This window comes from Phocoena phocoena, chromosome 5 (assembly GCF_963924675.1).
Source record: "Phocoena phocoena chromosome 5, mPhoPho1.1, whole genome shotgun sequence".
NCBI lineage: Eukaryota > Metazoa > Chordata > Mammalia > Artiodactyla > Phocoenidae > Phocoena > Phocoena phocoena.
Window position 1 is genome coordinate 4,472,789 of NC_089223.1, and position 22,656 is coordinate 4,495,444.

Sequence of the window (22,656 nt, forward strand, 5' to 3'; positions counted from 1 at the left end):
TCTAAAGATTTTAAAATATATGTCTGAGAAGCATGGGGTTGGGGTCGCATTCCTTTTCCCGACAAGATGGAAAACAATCTCTTCCAGAGAGATGAGAGGCTATCTTGTTTTTCAAAGACAGTGAAATGGCTTCTGTTTTTCAGCAATTTTAGTGTCTAGCAATCCTGTCAAGAACTTCATTTTTTACAAGATGTAAACTTTGTACCACAAATTAAATGAATTTTGCACTATTCTGTTCTCAGTAAAGAATAATAATATGTTTTCATAATAGAACAGAAATCACTGACAAAAGAGAAAAGTAATCAAGTCCAGAGGGATAGGTAACAATTTTGGTGTCTGTGAAAGATGCATAAGAGGAGCCTTCAAATACGTGTGCGTGTGTGTGTGTGCAGCAGGAAGAGGGAGAAAACCATTCGAACAGCCCTCCCTGGGATTTCTGTATTTGACCTTGGACCTGCCTGTCCTTTCATTGACTGATGGGAAGGAGGATGGAGTCTGGGGGAAGTGACCTGTGTCTATCCATGATGAGCAGGTGAGAACATGGGAAATAGAATTTAAGTGCTGAACACCTTTTAACTAATATTTGAAATTTGGTGTGAGGAGATACAATTTTAGGTTGTTACACTCTAATTTTGATCAAAGCAAGTAATACAATCATCATCATGCTCTCTCTAGATACTTTTTCCCAAATTGTAAATTCCCTGGCAAGTCCAGGTATTGAGGTAGTTGCTGGCAATCCAAAGAAAACAAAAATAAAAGCATTGCAGTTAAAGCATTCACATTCTATGGAAATGTGCAATAAACAGTCCTAAAATTATGTAACACTTTGTAGAATTTAAAGATTTTAAATAATCGCTGTTACAGATTTTTTTTAGTAATAAATAGTTACATCTATTATTAATATAGAGATTACCTGTAATGCAGGCTTTCTATGTGCCAGGAACTTTTTATGTATTAAATCACTTAACTCACATGACAATCCCACAAGAAAGACCTTATAATTACCACTATTTTACAGATGAAGAACTAAGACACAGAGATTAAATAACTTGTTCAAAATTACAGAGCTAGAAAGGAGCACAGTGATTTTTACAGCCAGGCAACATCTCTTTTAGCCTTTATTCTCTACTTTTCTCATCTTCAGAACTGAGTTTAAAATCAATTTATACGTGGATTCAGTAAATTTGTCCAAGGATTATTTGGAAAGTGAAAAACAAATATAATTATAAACTCCAGGCAATATCATTGCTTAAATTGCAGGTAGATAAAAAAGAACTTGCAATGGGAGAGAGAGAAAAAGAAAAGGAGTATCTGAGAAATAACAAGAAAACTATAAGTACTGAAGAGGAAGCTAACGGGAAAAGAACTTTTCAAGAAAGAGGGTGTGATGAAACGTTAAACGTTTCAGAGTAAAAATAAGATAAGAAATGAAACCTGCTCATTAGATTCCTTAAGTTGGAGGTAATTGATGACAATAAAGGGAAATTTTAGTGAATAAATGGAAAAGTCCTATTACAATAGGTTAAAATGAGTAGAAACAAAATGATGATTTGGAAATATTAAATGTTTACTACCCTTTTAATAAGGATCAATATAAAAAAATAGAATTAATGAAAAAGAATAGGAATAGATATCTAGAAATAAACATCAATGTATATTAAGAAATCATGGCCTCATCCAAGAAAAATTTCAAGAAGGAAGTTAAGAAATTTTAGTTTGTTGATTTGTTTGCTTTGGTAGGATTCCTTTCTCAATACTTAATCAACCGATGGTGTTAGGAAAAGAAACCTGACACCTGCTGGCGTTAGGCAGCGAAAGGAAAGAAAACTTCTGGACGACAAGATGAATGAGGTCGCCACCTGATGGTACCTATACCATCCTCCTGCTCATGAATGCAGATTCCAGGGCTGTGCTGACTCTGGACTCAGAGTGATTCTAGGGCAGTTAAAATCCACCAGGTCTTGTGGGGCCTGGAAGAAGGCAGAATCTCTGACTTTCTTTTTTTTTTTTTTATCTTTTTTTCTCATTTAAGTAATAGATTCACAATTTTGTTCCAACTAAACTATTTTGTGAAACAAAAAACATGCTTGATAATGCCACATGGCCAAAACATGCATGATATTTCTGTATTCTTATTATGTGCACAAGTTCTCACTTGTTTTTTCTAATTAATTTTTATCAGAGTATACTTGATTTATAATGTTGTGTTAGTTTCTGCTGTATAGCAAAGTGAATCAGTCATACATATATACATATCCGCTCTTTTTTAGATTCTGTTCCCATAAAGGTCATTACAGAGTATTGAGTAGAGTTCCTCATGCTGTACAGCAGTTATTCTTGGTTACCTATTTTATATATAGCAGTGTGTATATGTCAATCCCAATCTCCCAGTTTATCCCTCTCCCCTCCCCCGCTTTCCCCCTTGGTAACCGTAAGTTTGTTTTCTACATCTGTGACTCTGTTTCTGTTTTGTAAATAGGTTCATGTGTACCCTTTTTTAGATTCCCCATGTAAGTGATATCCTGTGAGATTTGTGTTTCTCATTCTGACTCTGACTTTCAAATGGTCGCACCTGTGTATTGACAAGGCCTCTCCAAGACTCTACTGAACTGAGGATAATTACATTTTATATATCTGATAGTACCACCGTCAGTTTTGAGTACATGATAAGTGCTCAAAATTATAGATTCTATCAATTATGCTTAACACTACTTTTTCAAAGCCTGTAATTTGTTCTTATCTCTTCGAAATTACACTTTTATCCTTCCCTTCCATCCATCATTAAGAAGTACCAATTCCTTTCAACATAAAAATAATCAAATCTAAGTATATAAGAATATTACTTGTCTCTTTTTAGCATTTATATTTCAAATTTGATTAATATGATCCTAATATAAGCTGAAATATTAGAAATTAAAAGGATACAAATAAATGTTTTTATTTTAGCATCAATTCTTTTCATGTATTAGAATGCATACTGGAATTGTTTTTTCATCAAACTATTAAACAATTGTTAAAAGAAAACTTTTACAACTTTTTCATATGTAAACAGTTTTTAAAATGTAAATATTTTCTAAAATGTGTTTTAGAAAAATACTTTGCATTTATAACATCAGGAATGTATGAAAACTTTAGTATGTTGACTTAATATGCATCTATGAATAAATTCAACATGGAAAACTATTACATTTAAATTCATTTTTAAACTCATTGTTAAACTGTGTGTTTGAAGGAATTAAAATTATCTTGGTTAAAAGTAGTCTGAACAAAATTAAAATAAACTTTAACTGGAGTATCTACTAAAATATGGAAAATCTAATGGTGTAAATTGTTTTATATTACATAAACTTTACTTAAAAGTTCTTATTAAAACATGTTTACAGTTACACATAAGATTAATGTAAAACTGTTATGTTTCAGATACTATTCGAATTCTGGAAATTTACTAATACAAGCACACCTACACATACCACTTCACAACTTTCTACATTTGAAGAGCCATGATTTCCTCATGGAGAGGGAATTTTTTTTAAACAATAGACTTTACTTTTCAGAGCAGTTTTATTTTCATAGAAAAATTGAGCAGAAAATACAGATTTTCCATGTACCCTTTGCCCCCCCATATGCACAGACTCCCCCACTATCAACTTCCCCACAAAAATTGATGAACTTACAGTGATGTCATTGTCACAAAAACCCCTATATTAGAGTTCATTAGTACATAGGGTTCTTGGTGTTATATACTCCATGGGTTTTAATAAATGTATAATGACATGTGTGCACCTGTATCTACAGAGTAGTTTCACTGCCCTAAAGATCCTCTGTGCTCTCTGCCTATTCATCTCTCCATCCACCTTAACCCCTGACAAACACTGACCTTTTTACTGTCTCCACAGTTTTGCCTTTTCCAGACTGTCATAGATTTGGAATTGTATACAATATGTAGACTTCTCAGATTGGCTTCTGAGAAGTCAATGCATTTAAGATTCCTTTGTGTCGTGGCTTGTTAGCTCATTTCTTTTTATCACTGAATAACATTCCACTGTCTGCATGGACCACAGTTTATTTATCCACTTACCTACTGAAGGACATCTTTATTGCTTCCAAGTTTTGGCAATTTCGAGTAAAGCTGCTGTAAACATCCATGTTTAGGTATCTGTGTGGACTTAAATTTTCAAATCCTTATCCTAAGGAGCATAATTACTGGATTGTATGTAAGATTATGTTTAGTTGTGTACAAAATCACCAAACTGTCTTCCAAAGTGGCTGTACCAGTTTGCATTCTCATCGACAATGGATGAGAGTTCCTGTTGCTCCAAACCCTCACCAGCATTTGGTGTTGTCAGTGTTTTGGACTCACCATTACAATAGGTGTGTAGTTGCGTCGCGTTGTCTTACAGGGAATTTTTTAAATGAATGAGGGACTATATTTTACAAGAGACATTGGTTCCATAACCTTTCCCCCACTCTCTGCACATACACAATGTGATTTGGCTTAATTTAACATCTCCTTAAACGTTGTTGACTAGTTAAGTGAAAATGATTAAAAACACAATTAATTCAATTGACATGCTTACTGATTAATTTTGGGAATTACTCTTACTGGAAATAAAAGGAAAGTATTGTGAGTTAAATATTAATTCTCCAAACACTTTGTTCCTTATGATGTAACTTTTTTCAATTATATGCCACATGGTCATTGACAACTGCCTACATCTATACAAGCAGTATTAAAAAGGGGTTTGGTTTTCTAGCTTGGCAAATGTGGTATTATAATTTAATAAAGGTGTTCTAGTAACCAGGTCACGTTTCTCTCTTTACCCTGAAAGAACATTAATTAAAATGCTTTTGAGGGATGAGATTAGGCATCCCATGCTCTGTTTTCAATTATATTCTTCAAAGGTGACACACTTTGGAGCAAGTAGGCAGCTTAGCTCTTACTATCCCCACCCTCTCTCATCACCCTCACAAACAGAATCACATATGATAAAGTAAAGCTGCAGAGAATGCTGGCAGAAAACACAACAAAATAAAACAGAGCACAATACAATGATGATGGCTTTCTAGAATGCTTGGGAACCTTAGTGAAAAATGTATATTTATCTTACCTGAAATAAATACAACTTGTAATAAAATAATCACAGTTGCTCAAGTGTGTGTTTTAATGTTTAGTGAATTAACAGTCTTTTAAGTAATTATCTTTATAGTTAAAACCAAGAAAATACAGTATGCTTCATATGAAAAGGCATACCTCCTATAAAATACGTGAGAAGTAGCTAATGATGTCAAACAGTTTATGAAATAAGTTTTTCCTAATTAATTATTGTTTGTTTTCTGGCAACCTTTCTACAAATATTTTGTACACAATATGACGGACTTTCATCTTTTCACATTTTTGCAATTGCTGTTAAAGTATGAGTGCATGTTGCCTTAAAAATTATACTATACAGTTCTTACAGGTCTCATTGTGGTAGTCTGTGTTTTATAGAGGTTTTTAATTTTGATTTATATTATCTGGATTTATAATATTTCAAGGAGTAAAGATATATAAAGGATATTCTTGAATTTTTAAAAAATTTGATGAAAGTAATTTAAAAAAGTAATCAGGTTACGAAAAAGTGTCTATCCCTGAATCAAGTAGAGTCAAAACTAAGACTCGGCACGCGCGTGTGCGGGAGGGGGCGGGTGGGGAAGGATCGCCAGCGAGATCCCGAGGCTAGGCTTGTGTGCCCGCCCCCGCCCCCGTCCTGGCCCCCAGCTCCCACCGGGTCGGCCCGGCTCAGCCATGATCAAGGCGATACTCATCTTTAACAACCACGGGAAGCCGCGGCTCTCCAAGTTCTACCAGCCCTACAGTGTAAATACACAACAGCAAATCATCATCATTTGGTATCTAAGAGAGATGAAAATGTTTGTAATTTCCTAGAAGGAGGATTATTAATTGGAGGATCTGACAACAAACTGATTTATAGACATTATGCAACATTATATTTTGTCTTCTGTGTGGATTCTTCAGAAAATGAACTTGACATTTTAGATCTAATTCAAGTATTTGTGGAAACATTAGACAAGTGTTTTGAAAACGTCTGTGAACTGGATTTAATTTTCCATGTAGACAAGGTTCACAACATTCTTGCAGAAATGGTGATGGGGGGAATGGTATTGGAGACCAACATGAATGAGATTGTTACACAAACTGATGCACAAAATAAACTGGAGAAATCTGAGGCCGGCTTAGCGGGAGCTCCAGCCCGTGCTGTATCAGCTGTAAAGAATACGAATCTTCCTGAGATCCCAAGAAATATTAACATTGGTGACATCAGTATAAAAGTGCCAAACCTGCCCTATTTTAAATTAAAAAAATTTAAAAGGCCACTCCCAGGTAAAATCCGGGGGAAAAGTCATCTAAGTTTACCATGCAGCTGTTTACCAAAAATAGAGGAGGAGAGTCTTCTGCTCTTGGATTTAAGTCAAGGTACTGCATAGAAGTCATGTAAAATCAGTATGGAAGTTCATTGTTGCTTTTCTTGCTCAGTGATCTTGAAGAAATTGAGTAGTTACAGTGTGATTTTTTTCTTTATTCTCTAAACTGCATTCCTATGACCACCTAAGGCATGCCTCTATGTATTGGCTACTACAGTATTTTGAAAAGTGTTTGGGACATTTCTTTAAATTATGTATAACCCAAAATGTTCGTGTTTTGTATGGATCACAAATACAGCATTCCTTAATTCTTTCTGTTACTTGTCAGAATTGTTATTTAAAGAACGAAGTATGTATTGCATGAAAACATTATGACTTTTTCTCTTAGATTAAATAAACTCCAAGGTAACTGGACTTCTAAAGCAAAAAAAACCAAACCAAAACAAAAAAAAATCCTAAGACTCATGTAACTCCATTAAGAGCAGGACCCTTTGTATTTCTGAACACTAAATAATCTTGTCCAATAATTTTATCACAGTACCCAATGCGTGGTTTTCAATGAAAATTGTATCGTTTGCATTGATCTTACAGAAGGTATGCTATTCATATCTGTGAAGCCATAGGCATATAATGATTTTAATCCAATATATACACAGCAATTATTGTGTGCTGGCACTGTTCTAAGTACTTTACAGACAGCTCGTTTAATCTTTAAAATGATCCTGTGAAGTAAGTACAATTACTATACCATCTCCTTGAAACATAATAAGCCCAATAACAGGCTTGACATTTGACTTTACATGAAAGATTAAGAAAATTCTGACCCAACAATTGTAAGCGCATCATACTAGTTAACTCACATTTCTCATGAGGTACACGGGACTCACAAGTTGCATCTATTTGTCTCTTGAGAAGATAGAGAAGCTTTAATTATTCCTTCTTTTATGTTACTCTACAAATTTGTGTGAAATTCTGTCAAGAATTTACAGTTTTCTGAGGACTGCCTGCATACACATATTCATGTATATGAATACACATATTCAATAATAAATCATGTGTCTTTTCTCTGCTACACTGAGAGAGAGAGAGGTCTTTCGGTTGGTAGGATTTTTAATTTCCCCAACAGTCATTAGGAATGCTGCATAATATTGACAGAAATGACTCTCCAAGCCTGTCTAAACAACATAACTTCAAAAATATGAATCAAATGGAGATATCAACAGGCAAACGTGATAAACCACAATGATAGAGAAACACAGTAATACTTCTAGATGGGAAATGTAGATCAAGCAGCCATTAAGCATAGTGCCTTGGTGCGGAGCAAACCCAGAAATATACTTACAGGAATATAGTACGCTTCTATAAGCATCAGGTTTAATGCTACATTTATATACTGAAGTGAAAGACTGAGGTTGAGTTCATTTCACTGAAGTGAAAGACTGAGGTTGAGTTACTTTCTTCCTGAAGTTTATAGTTTGGTGTTAAGTTTCCAGGTTATGAGCATAAGCATATGTCTTTTTCTGGTCACTGAATATCTTATTCAGTCAAGAGTTCATATATGTCTTGTCTCAGAATATCTCAGTTACTCTTTGTCTTATCACAGAAAAATACAAAAATGTTAGTTAAAAACAGGATTTCTACTTTATATATTTTCTATATAGGCTTTTCATTATTTTCCATCAAGCAAACAAAAGAGATAATAGTCACGAATGGGCATCAACCCCCAGCTATGTCTTTATCCTATTAAATTTAACATAAAGAAATATTCTTTCCAAAGTACATCTAATTCTAAGCAACAGTAAATGTTCAAATACCATTATACACTAAACGTCACAACAGTACCATTTATAGTATTGTTGTTCTTTTGTTCTATGATAAATACTTTCATACAGGCTCAACGTTGAAGTGGGTTAGTATATGTAACAATTTATAGCTTGGATTTGGGAAGAGATCTTTTGTATGTATTGTATGTGTGGGGGGCAATATCACTTTATTGGATTTTTTATCTTGATACAATGATCATGTACAAATAATTTATTTGAATAAGTGTAACCTGTAAAAAACCATGTCCCTGGGGTAGTCACTATGTGTTGTCATTATTTCTTTTAAGAACAGCTGACCTTCAGGAGACATTGTCCAATGAGAATCCTTTGATATTTCACATTTCAGTTGGTCATAGCATGGATGCTAGCGCTAACTGCCTCATCATTGACCCCAAACCAACCAAATAAACACAAACGATTCTACTAATTTGTGTTTCTCTGTATAAAAGGATCACCCAATGCTCTCAAGAGTCCTGGTAGCAGCAGTTAAATAGTTCAGTCATCGACAGAAGACTTCTTCAACTGGACTGCCATTCTCTACTATATAATGATTCTATGGAATATTTCCAAAGTGGACCCCTATTTTTGTCTGAAATTGCAATAACATAAAATACTATATATTAAGAACATTTGGTCATATATTGCCTACATGCAATATCTATTGTTTTGTTTTCTGGAAGACTATAAATGTTATCTGTTCAATTCCTCAGTGGTACATATTCATAGAAATATGATACTATTTGACATTTTATTTTAATTTACAAATAGTCACACACAATAAGTAACAAACATTTATTTAAGCCTACACTTTCTTATGGGTATGCATCATGTTTAACAATAGCTCATCATGACCTTGACCAAAGATTTATAAGAGATAGCAAAGGCAGAGGACAAATGATATAAGGGATGTGAATAGGAGGACATGGGGTAATTAATACTGGAAAGTTTCTACATTAAGTATACACTGTGTGTGTCTTCTGTAGAAATTAGGCTTATGAGACAGTGAGTAAATAAATATAGGGGAAATGATAAATTAATCTTTTTTTAAAAATAGAACAATTTCATTCTTTCATTATAGTTCTTTGGAGATATTTTCAACAAAACATAATAAATATTCCACATATTGGAGAAAACAAACATTTCCTGATGTTAATAATAGAAAAAAATTTGAAAACAAGTTTTTCACCAACAAAAACTGAAAAACAGTCATATTTCTGACAGAAAATCAGTCAGATTTGATTCATGGGCAGTTGATGACTTCCTAGTTAGGTCAACGGCAAACATTTTCCATAAATTTATAGCTTAATTTTGTTCATTAAGGTGAAAATTATATTGAGAGTACATGATATGATAAAAGCATTTTATCCAAAATATGGTAGTGGCAAAGGTGTATTGAAATTAATAATAGTTCCCAATGCTTTTGAACATGTATAATAAATAAGGTACCACTAGTAACAACCATAATTAATAGCCATTTAATCAGTCTTGATAAAATATATTTTGAAAGTCTCCCAGAAATTGAGAAAATGAATAGTCCTAGAGACTGAATAACAGGTACTTTGGTAAGCTGAGTGTTTTCCCCAGCCCTCTAAATTATTGGCTTTCAAAAAGAAAAAAAAATGGAGAACTGATGCAGAACCTAATCAAACTGTCAGCTAATTACCAATTTAAAAATAATTTATAACACTGGATCACTGTGTGATTTTTAGCCCATAAACTGGAAGGAGTTCAAATAATCAATTGACCTGTTATGTCAGACAGAGTCCAGTCAAAAAGCAAAACCAAACTAGATATTTCAAACAGGAGACAATATAGGGAACTGATTTCCATGTTGTTAAAGCATTAGGTGAAAAATAAAAAACAAAAATATCTTGAAGTAACTCGGAGACAACTGCAGGAAGTAGCTACACCCTCAAGAGTTGGGGGAATTAGCTTTTAAATGAGATGAATTTGAGGTAATTATGAGATGCTGGCAGAGGCCTCAGTGAGGGAAAAGAAAACATAGTCAGTTAAGAAGCTCTGTAGTCTAAGAAGAAAGGAACGGTTTGATGAATTGGCTTTGTGTCATTGGTGAATGCATGGAAGCTGAAGTCTGACTGTTAAGGGAGGGCATGTGTAAATGTGAAGTAAAGATGTTCCTGGTCAAAACATGACAGTGTGCATTTTTAAGGAGTATTAAGACACTGCTGACTTAAAAAGAGACCACAAAAACGTCTAGTTTGGTGGAAGAAGGAATGAAGATAGATTTATCACACATCTTTATATGCTAAGGCCCACTCCTTGAAAAGGGAAAAATATCAGCTAACTGTAATTGAACGTGGGGGTCTGGCTGCTCACTGCTCAAAAGCAATTAAAAAGGCAAGGTTGGTGAAAAGGAAAGTGTGCTTTATTTTGGAGGCAAGCAATGCAGTGGGGAGGACTCCTGTCCAAAGGCCAACTCACCCCCACTGACAAGCAGTGGGTGAGAGATTTTATAGATGGAGGGAGGGGGCTACATGCGGAAACAGCACAGTCAGCTCTGACGGTCATCTTGAAATTGGTCCTGCAGCAGTCTGACCAGTGTCATCTTGTCATCTTGATGGTTTTAAGTACAGTTTAGTCTTTAGTTCCAGGGTCGGTTTGTTACCATTTCTTTGAGGCCAGTTCTTGGCATTGTGGCAGCTTATGTCATGGCTACAGGCTGGTCATCATGTAGTTAAATTCTTTTACCTGGCGGGCGTTCCAGTATCTACAACACAGCTCACAGGATATGGCTCAGAATATTATCTGTAGCCCTTGAGGAGGAACTAAAAGTCCTTGACTTTGCTTAACGACTGAACTGTTATTATTATTTGGTCTCGTTTGACGGTTTTCCTTTGTTCTGCTTTTTCTCACTTCTCTTATTAAACTTATTCTTTGGCTAAAAGATTTCTACAGACAAAAGGCAGGCTGAGGACGTGGGGGACAAGGACCACAGGGTCCTGCTCCATTTCATAACTGCTGCAAATTAGATAGAAGAATATGAGGACAAGGGATGTTGCCTTTCTCTGAAATGCAAAAGTTTTCTGTGAAATCCAGCTGACATCTTGATTTTTACCATATGCATGGATGTGTGTGTGTGTGTGTAAATAAAACAAAATCTGTGGTTATATTAATATGAATAAGAACAGTGGTGTAGAGATATATTCCTTTGATATAGTATTGACTTATGTTCACAAAAAGGCTATGGGTTGTTTTATCAAAGTCTAAGATAATGTTATGTAACGAAAAGTTGCTTTTTCATCAAATTGACTTTCTTAAGTTAATTTTGTTACAACCTAAAGGCATATGAGTTTTGAATATGTTTACATAAAAAAATTCATTAAAATGTGTGAAATTTCTAAAGTCAATAGAGAGATGTAAAATTCCCAATTTTCACCCTATGAATAAATAGCAGAAGAGAATGACTTAAGTATTTGCCCTTTCCATGAATTTTTTCAGATGAAAATGAATAACAAACTCCTTGTTTTTAAAGTCATTCATTTTCACAAGTGAGTTGTGGAATTACTTAATAAACACATTTTAAAACGATGTCTGGCTGTCTAGTTTCTGAGGAAAGAAGAAAACCAAGGTTTTCCTTTACATACACTCCAAAATTCATATTTATTTAATTTCTTGGTTGAGTTACCTGTTATGAGCAATGGATGTAAAAAACATCCTCTCTTTGAAGATAACATACATTAATGTTCATATGCCTATATTTGTATGTTTGTGTATATAATACAAAATATAAAATGGTTTTGTGTTTTATAATATAAAAATATAAAATGGTTTAGTGATATTGTATTCTCTCCAATTAAATTTATTTCTTCTTGGCTTCATAATTAAAATAATGACCATAGCTTATGTAATTTGTGTCTAAAGATTTTCACTTGTGATCTGAATGTCATTTAGGCCATATACTGATTTCTAGTATAGTTTGGTAAATAAGTTTGGAATAGACAAAGACATTATTAGGTGTTTCCAATGGAAAGTTACTCATTATTTATAGCATGACTTTCTGGGTTATATGACTTTAGCCTTTCATTGCCTTTGAAATATTTTACTACCTAGTAAATTGCAGATAACTGATACCAATGGAAAATAATTCTTGCCTATGGACTTGCAAATGAATTTTGTCTGGAAAAGATTCAATTGATTTCTATTCCCTTTTAGGTGGAAAAGGCCAGGTTTATGTCTATTTGTAATTTCATTTCCACAATTGTTTACAGCATATAAATGTATGGCTCTTTGACTTCTTTGAACCAATTATAAATCTGCCTAGTTCCCTCTTAAATAATGAGTTAATTAAATATTTAACATGTTAAATTTATATTTGTAAGAAATTCATGATTTTACTGTGAAAAAGTATCCTTTAACATTCTAGATATCTGATTCATTTTTCTTAGAAGAAAAAAAGGATTAATACAAGCTCAAAGTCCCTGTGATTGTTTAAGATATAAGTGAATACATCAGTGACTATATATACGCAAATTTAAATATACTTCCTGCAATATAAACAAAGAATGTAACAAGAAAAGATATTGTAAATAGAAAACTTATAGAACACCTTTCAGTTTTAATTTTTCGATTCTTTATTACTACACAAAATAAGCTTTAAAAAAATAGAACTCACTAACTGAATTAACTCGACCTTTCTAAAGTAAACCTCCTATACTTATTCTACCAGTTTACTCTAAATAAATAGTTCTTTTATTGTTTTTAATCATTAAAACATCCTTTTAAGGAGAAAATAATATAATTTTTTATTTTGGTATACTGAAATACTGCAAAAATATCATGATCTATTATTTCCTAAAGACAGGAATTTTTTTTTTTTTTTTTTTTTTTTTTCCGGTACGCGGGCCTCTCACTGTTGTGGCCTCTCCCGTTGTGGAGCACAGGCTCCGGACGCGCAGGCTCAGCGGCCATGGCTCACGGGCCCAGTCGCTCCACTGCATGTGGGATCTTCCCGGACCGGGGCACGAACCCATGTCCCATGCATCGGCAGGCGGACTCTCAACCACTGCGCCACCAGGGAAGCCCAAGACAGGAAATTTTGATTGGTTAGATTCAAAAGAATTTCCAGTGCACTTCTAACAAGGTCCTTTAGACTTTACTGAACCTTCTAGTGAATTAAGAAAAGCACTCAGCTAGGTGGACAAAACTCTGGATACCAAACTTAGCAAGCAAATACTGCCTTTGTGGAAAGAGGAAAAAGCTGGTGAATACAACACTTCATAGACAGAAGAAAGCTCTTCTTGGTGAATATATCCCACCTAGGGTGCCTGGCTTGAAAAGTGAGATGTAGTTTTAATTTCAGCCTCACTCATTGCCTTGGCCCAGTGCCTTTATGCCCTGGACAGCTGATGGCAACCTTGCCTCTATTGTTTTGTACTGGGCATCATTTTTGTATTTCACTTTGAGTAAGTTAAGCATTCTGTTATAAATTCTAACAAAGCCCTCTTTCATGAACAAGCCTCTATTTTTTTACACCATTATATGCATTACATTATTATAGTGTTTCATATATCATGTAAAGAGATCAGCCAGTAATATTTAAAATAATGATAAAAGTACCATGAAAATACTACTATTAATAGATATCTTCTTAGAGAAAAAAATATCTGATAGACAAGAAAACAAAAGACATAGTTAAAAGCAAATGGTATAATTATTTAGTCAATAACAATTCTACTTAAGAGCAGGCTCTTTTCATATTTTTCATTTTTCTCATTCATAGTATACATTTTATACCAACTTTCTGGAGCTACTACCCCTGATACCACTGACTGATTCCTGTTCTTACCGGGCCTTGGCGCCCCAAAGAACAGACAGGATTTGGGCTGATACCCAATACTTGATTCAGGACCAGGTCTCTAGCACAGTTCTATCTTTTTGGAATTCAGCGAGGTTGAGAGACTAAATAAAAAGTTATGCGAGGTATGACCTGAATTTCTATCTTATGTTGATGAACTTTCAATTCATCCTTTTATTTTTTACATCTTTATTGGAGTATAATTGCTTTACAATGTTGTGTTAGTTGCTGCTGTATACAAAGTGAATCAGCTATATGTATACATATATCCCCATATGACCTCCCTCTTGTGTCTCCCTCCCACCCTCCCTATCCTACCACTCTAGGGGGTTACAAAGCACCAAGCTGTGCTATGTCTCTGTGCTATGCAGCTGCTTCCCACTAACTATTTTACATTTGCTAGTGTACATATGTCAATGCTATTCTCTCACTTCATCTTAGCTTACCCTCCCCTCCCCGTGTCCTCAAGTCATTCTCTATGTTTCTGTCTTTATTCCTGTCCTGCCCTTAGGTGTATTAGAACCATATTTTTTTAGATTCCATATATATGTGTTAGCATATAGCATTTGATTTTTCTTTCTGACTTACTTCATTCTGTATGACAGACTCTAGGTCCATCCACCTCACTACAAATAGTTCAATTTCATTTCTTTTTATGGCTGAGTAATATTCCATTGTATATATGTGCCACATCTTCTTTATCCATTCATCTGTCAATGGACACTTATGTCGCTTCCATGTCCTGGCTATTGTAAATAGCGCTGAAATGAAAAGTGTGGTACATGTCACTTTTTGAATTATGGTTTTCTCAGGGTATATGCCCAGTAGTGGGATTGCTGGGTCATATGGTATTTCTATTTTTAGTTTTTTAAGGAACCCCCATACTGTTCTCCATAGTGGCTGTATCAATTTACATTCCCACCAACAGTGCAACAGGGTTCCCTTTTCTCCACTATGTCTTGATTACTGTAGCTTTGTAGTATAGTCTGAAGTCTGGAAGCCTGATTCCTCCAGCTCCATTTTTCTTTCTCACGATTGCTTTGGCTCTTCGGGGTCTTTTGTGTTTCCATACAAATTATGAAATTTTTTGTTCTAGTTCTGTGAAAAATTCCATTGGTAGTTTGATAAGGATTGCATTGAATCTGTGGATTGCTTTGGGTAGTATAGTCATTTTCACAATGTTGATTCTTCCAAACCAAGAACATGGTATATCTGTTCATATGTTTGTATCAGCTTTGATTTCTTTCATCAGTGTCTTATAGTTTTCTGCATACAGGTCTTTTGTCTCCTTAGGTAGGTTTATTCCTAGGTATTTTATTCTTTTTGTTGCAATGGTAAATGGGAGTGTTTCCTTATTTTCTCCTTCATATTTTTCATCGTTTGTGTGTAGGAATATGAGACATTTCTGTGCATTAGTATTGTATCCTGCTACTTTACCAAATTCATTGATTAGCTCTAGTAGTTTTCTGGTAGCATGTTTAGGATTCTCTAGGTATAGTATCATGTCACCTGCAAACAGTGACAGTTTTACTTCTTCTTTTCTGATTTGGATTCTGTTAATTTATTTTTCTTCTCTGATTGCCATGGCTATAACCTCCAAAACTATGTTGAATAATAGTGGTGAGAGTGGGCACCCTTGTCTCATTCGTGATCTTAGAGGAAATGGTTTCATTTTTTTCACCATTGAGAATGATGTTGGCTGTGGGTTTGTCATATATGGCCTTTATTATGTTGAGGTAGGTTCCCTCTGTGCCCACTTTCTGGAGAGTTTTTATCATAAATGGGTGTTGAAGTTTGTCAAAAGCTTTTTCTGCATCTATTGAGATTATCATATGGTTTTTAACCTTCAGTTTGTTAATATGGTGTGTCACATTGATTGATTCGCGTTTACTGAAGAATCCTTGCATTCCTGATCATGGTGTATGATCCGTTTAATGTGCTGCTGGATTCTGTTTCCCAGTATTCTGTTGAGGATTTTTGTATCTATGTTCATCAGTGATATTGGTCTGTAGTTTTCTTTCTTTGTGACATCCTTGTCTGGTTTTGGTATCCATGTGATGGTGGCCCCGTAGAATGAGTTTGGGAGTGTTCCTCCCCCTGCTATATTTTGCAAGAGTTTGAGAAGGATAGGTGTTATCTCTTCTCTAATGTTTGATAGAATTTACCTGTGAAGTCATCTGGTCCTTGGTTTTGTTTGTTGGAAGATTTTTAATCACAGTTTCAATTTCAGTGCTTGTGATTGGTCTGTTCATATTTTCTCTTTCTTCCTGGTTCAGTCTTGGAAGGTTGTACTTTTCTAAAAATGTGTCATTTTCTTACAGGTTGTCCATTTTATTGCTATATAGTTGCTTGTAGTAGTCTCTCATGATCCTTTGTATTTCTGCAGCATCAGTTATTACTTCTCCTTTTTCATTTCTTATTCTGTTGATTTGAGTCTTCTCCCTTCAAATAATCCTTAAATGATTTTTCCCAGACTTGCTCTCAGGGAAGCAAAGAAATATTTGACACTTGATTTGTGGAAATACAACAATCATTTTAAAAGTCCAAGGAGGTACAGCTTTTTAAATAGACCAAGGAAGATGGGAAAAGTGTATCACAGGAGGAAAAACAAACAAAAAATATGGAGGAGGGAAATGAGGGAGATTATACTACACTGAGGAATAAACATTTCACAAATAACGTTTTCTTTGTTTATTGCAAGGAATTGTCAAAGAGTAATTTGAGAGAATTAGTAATCACAAATTATTTTAAGTAATAGATTTTAAAAAATCAATCTATAGCAGGTTTGGACAAATTTTCCTCTAAAGGGCCACAGAGTAAATATGTTAGGCTTTCTGGTCCATCCCCTCTCTGTCACAGTGTTATATAGCAATGTGTTATACTGTAAAGGCAGACATAAGCATACGTGAACAAGTGGTCGTGGCTATGTTCCTATAAAATTTTGTTTAAAAAAGCAGGCTCTGGGCCATAATTTTTTGGCCACTGATCTATAAAATAATGGTATAGCATAGATAGATATCAGTATAAAATGCATTAACATCATTACTGCTTTTTTGTTGCTGTTCTTAACATTTAAATATACGTATGATATCACTTACACGTGGAATCTAAAATATGACACAAATGAACCTTTTTATGAAACAGAAACAGACTCACAGACATAGAGAACAAACTTATGGTTACCAAAGGGGAAAGGGGGTGGGGTAGGGATAAATTAGGAGTTTGGGATTAGCAGATACAAACTACTATACCTAAACTAGATAAACAGCAAGTTCCTACTGTATAGCACAGGGAATTAATTCAATACCCTATAATAAACCATAATGGGAAAGAATATGTATATAAACATGCATAATACGTGTATATATGCATGTATATATATATAACTGAATCACTTTCCTGTATAACAGAAAATAACACAACATTGTAAACCAACTATACTTCAATTTAAAAACAAAAAAAAGGTTTAAGTATAGATTTCTTGGGAATCAGAGAAAAAAAACGTGGATATAGCCATATTCAATTATGAATTTAAAAGTAGCAATTTTTTGTTATCTCAATTTAAGAGATCCTCTAATGTTTGTCATATAAATGTATTTCAAATAATATGTGAGAAATTAACATTTTATGTAAATTCTAGGGATAGTGTCAGGATGGAGGAAGGCTTCTGTATCACATACATCCCAGCAAAGTCACTGATTTTTCTCTACTGTCATAAAAGAGTGGACTAGACCTTGGACTTCTATTGACATAACCTCTTGGTTGTTTCAGGTGAAAACATTTTGTCAAATACAATCAGGGTAAACTTGGTGTTGTATTAATTGTTGAACATAAGACAGAGCTATCATTTACCTAGTGAGCATGGTCAGGAATGCTAGACACACAGGCAATTCGACCCCAAAGAGTATTTTTGGTACAGCTTAAACTTGCTTTTTAGTTATACTGAATGAGGAAATGGGACTCTCAGAAGCAGTAGTTCTTCACCTGTGTTTCACATTACAGTCATTTGAGGAGAATTAACACCCTACTGATGCCCGGGCCTCATTATGAGAGGTTCTGATTTAATTGATTGGTGGTGAGGTGTGGGTATCAGTGTTTTTTAAAAGCACATTGGGTGATTCACAAAAAGCACATTGGGTGAATTCACTTGGTGATTCACCACCAAGGTGGTGAGCCACTGTTTCCGAGCTTAAATAAATTAAAATCACATCCCTATTAGGGGAAAAACTGAAACTTGACATTAGTTCGGGTGCTAAATTTAGACCATAATCTCACAGTTGCTTCTTCATGCACATAGGCCTATTAGATTGTGCAATGGAACAATGCCTTGAGCATTTAGGACTCGTAAGTTGTTTCTATTGCAGTAATTGTAAATCTGAATTAAATTAGTGGAGCTGAAGAAAAATACACTTTTATCAATGAATTGCATTCCAAGTCTCATCCACTTTTAATGCCCAGTTTAAGGGCAATCTAGGCAGTGTCCCCAGTCCTTCAAGAAGAATTATAGAAGCCCTAGCTGGAGCCTATTTTTATTTCTCCCTTTAGACATCTATAGTGCTTTATCTGAATCATATTTATTTTCTCTTTCTCTCAATTTACCTTTTATTTTTTAGGCATGCCTTTTTTCCCCTTCTTTTGGACTATGATATGCTGAGGGTAAGGACCATTTATGATTCATTTCCGTATCATCTACAGATTCTTGAATTAGATTTATACATAATAAAATTTCAATTATTAGTCATAAAATAAATCAAATACTACTATGTAAATGTTGCACCTTTTTCTATTCTCCTACTATATGCGTATCATTTATAAGATTTATATATGTATAATTGGGGAGTGTGGTGTGGGGTAAGAAGATATGATAACGGTATTGCTAGCATATAAATTATGTTAACTTAATCTTATGTAAATGGATTTAAAAATATGATATTCTTTTCTAAAATTGATTGGATTAGTCCACTTATATTCATTATTGATATGTCTGAAGGTGTCACTTGGAAATTAATATGTTGAAATCCTAATGTCCCATGTGATGGTATTAGGAGGTGGGGTATTTGGGAAGTATTAGGTCATGAGGGCGGAATCCTCATAACTGGGATTAGTACTCTTATAAAAGAGGCCCCAGAGAGCTCCCTGATGCTGTCTGGCATGTGAGGACATAGTGAAAAGACAGCTGTTTATGACCAGGAAGCCCTCACCAAACGTTGAACTTGCTGATGCCCAGATCTTGAAATTTCCAGCTTCTAGAACGTAGGAAGTAAATGTTTGTTGATTATAAGCCTCTAAGTCTGTGATATTTTGTTATAGCAGCTTGAATGGACTAAGAAAATAAGAATAATTGATATCTTTGGAGTTATTTCTATAACTTTTCTTTGTGCTCCCTATTGTCTTTTTTTGGTATGTTTTCTTTTTGGATATATTGTGTTTATTTGTTCTGTTTTTACTTCATTGTTTTCCTGTTACAGACTTCGAATTTATATACTTTTTTCCCTTATTTTAGTGTTTGCCCTGGGTATCTTATCATATATGTTTACTGTAGAAATATTTTTTATCCTTTTCTGTGTCTGAGAAATTTCATATTCTTTTCATTAATGGCCCAAATCTTTTATGGCATTATGCTTTTCACTCACTTTATCAGAGTCTTAAGGAGGTAAGGAGATAAATGCTTAATCTCAGTTGGCTTTCTTTCATCCTGGCTTCTGAACGTCTGTTGTATTTCTCTATGCCTACTAACAGTAGGTAAATTAACTCAGAACTCCTTTATCATTCATCTGAATCTTGCATTCCTTTCCTAACTGCCTAACTTTTAACTTTCTTTGCTTTCAACCTTGCCAACTTCAATCTAATTACTGTTAAAGTAACCTATAAACTAATATTTTCAGATGTCTTTTATGCTTTAAACCTTTAAATGGCTCACCATTTCTTTCTAAATCATTAAGTCCAAACAGAAACATGTGACACAGTCCTTCGGACAAGCTGCTAACTCTTCATTTCTAGTGTAGTTACTTTGGATACTTTGAAATTTCTGAGAGCTGACTTTTCAATGGCTGCTCTACTTCTTTTAGCAAAGATTTCATACTGTCTATTCAGCAGGGTCATGGTACAAAAAGCATACTGAAGCTGCATAGTAAGCATTATGTTTTACTCAAATTGTTTAAATGTCCACACACATATTAAATTATTAAAAACTAGGCACTATAACATTCTGGGAACTGCTTAATGATATTCAGCACAGCACTTAATTTTCCTAGAACAGTTTGTTTATGTTAATTTGGTTTTAATCAGGTAAAACGCTACTTTCTACCACACTGGCACTATTAGCTATTCTAGTAGGAAAATGACAAGTCTTTTCCAAAATTAGAAACTGAAGTAAATATTCAGCCAAACAACCGATCCATTCTGATGATTATATTTCAATTATAAAGTACATGGAACACTATTAGAAAAACTGGACTTTAAATCAAAAGGTGGACTCTATATGCTGTTTTATATGTACTGTGTTTATTAAATAGTTTCAAATACATTTTTTTAATGAATGCAGCACTCTCAAGAACAGGAAATTACTTTTCTCATAAGTAGCAAAGCCTATTTGTTGCTTTACTAGTATGGTATTTTTGAAGGTTTTTCTATTGGAAATACTTCAGTTATAAGCTTCCAGGAATATTATAGTTAAATTAAAAATATAAAAGCAGTGCAAAACACGTTAAGCTGAGATTTGAATTTCATTTTGACTCTTGATGGTTATGCCCATTATATATTATCAGTCAATAAACCCTCCAAGCAAAAGATTTTACATTATGCAAAGCATAATCGCATCATCAAATAAAAGCTCAAACTCATATATCCCTCACTGTGTATATTTTTAAATGCCATATATATGTATATATGCATATATATAAATCTATATGATAATAAAACTACATAATGGGATAGATGCTAGTATTATTTTCCTCTTTTAGATCAGGAAACCATGGCACATGGAAGTTAACTAATTTCATCAGTGACAGATTTAAGAAATGGTAGAGCTGGAATTTGAATTTCAGGTAGTTTGGCTAAGAGTCTGCCACTTTACAGTCTGCCCAGTGATAGTGATCAACCTTAGATAATTAAAACTAACAAACTTGACTACAGCCTCCTGTTTCACAAATAATTTTTCTAGTCTATGAAATATGGAAACATATCTAAGAAATGGAAAAGAAAAATAGTCTTAAAATCAAAACTTTATCAATCCAAAAACTAATAGAGATATTTTGCTAGTTAGAATTTTGTCAAGGGTTAAAAATTTTTTTTTTTTTTTTTTTTTTACGGTACACGGGCCTCTCACTGTTGTGGCCTCTCCCGTTGCAGAGCACAGGCTCCGGATGCACAGGCTCAGCGGCCATGGCTCACGGGTCCAGCCGCTCCGCGGCATGTGGGATCTTCCCGGACCAGGGCACGAACCCGTGTCCCCTGCATCGGCAGGCGGACTCTCAACCACTGCGCCACCAGGGAAGCCCAAAAATTTTTTTTTAAATGGTCATAATAATTTAAAAAGTACTTAGCATTCATGGGAATACAGCAATTGAAGGCATTTTTAAAATGTACTGTTAGTCTGCACCAGTGGTCTCACATTATAGCTCAATTGCAAATTCTCAGCCCCAATCAGTACTTAATGAACCAGAAACTCTAGGTGTATGACCAAATCATTTGTGCTTTAACAAGCACTTCAGGTGATTCAGATGAACACTCAAGTTTGACAACTTGTTGTGTTCAAGCGTTGTGTTGTGTTGTTTTACACACAACAATATGATTCAGTGATGGGGCCCATTCAGAAACATAAAAAACACACAAAGTTTAAGTAGTTTAGAGATGAGCAGAGTCTCATTTTTAGCATGGCCTGGCATGCCAAATGAACGGGTGTTTGTTTTAATAATCTGAGTTAATAAAAAAAATTGTAAGAATTTGAACTTCTAAACTGTGTGAAGTGGAAAGAAAAGTGTAAATTGTGGAGTTGAGAAGGGGGGTGGAATTTAGACAGACCAGAGACAAAAGGGAAATTATGATGGGCTATGAAGGCATTATAGGAAAATCTAATGGAAGTTCAAAAGATGAACGCTAAATTAGCTTAGATATTGAGACCATATGTTCAATTACCAAAAGCCAAGGCCCCCAAGTTAAGAACCTAACTCCAATGTATAAATACTCATTGTGAATGCATTAGTGAATCACTGGCTCTTTCTGGGCCTTAGTGTTCTTATTTAATACAGTGATATCAAAACCTAATTCACACATTTTGAAAAGATTAAGTTATATGTGAAGAGCTCACCATAGTTTATGGCACATCACTAAACCCACCCTCCATTAGATTCTCCTTTTAATGTAAACAGAACCCATCCCTCATAGTGATGAGTGAGACATTAGAAATCAAGTAACGATATTTATACTCTACTTACAAATGTTTGGGGTTAGATATTAGTGATATCAATTTAGTTTGAAGATATTATTTTAAAATGTTCTGATGTTTCCAAAGGTAAAATACATGAAAAAATATAAAAGCTTTTTTGCCTGAACTCTTTTGATAGTGGAAGCAAAGAGATATTTGACTCAAATTGC

At 34.3% G+C, this 22,656-nt stretch overlaps 1 protein-coding gene and 1 pseudogene across 3 annotated transcripts in view; one reads left to right on the forward strand and one right to left on the reverse strand.

Annotated features, from left to right (window-relative positions):
• The window catches only part of FSTL5 (follistatin like 5), a 656,124-nt gene that overhangs the window by 336,870 nt on the left and 296,598 nt on the right, over positions 1 to 22,656 (reverse strand). The window lies entirely within an intron of this gene.
• On the forward strand, positions 5,786 to 6,486 carry LOC136123372 (AP-3 complex subunit sigma-1 pseudogene; annotated as a pseudogene).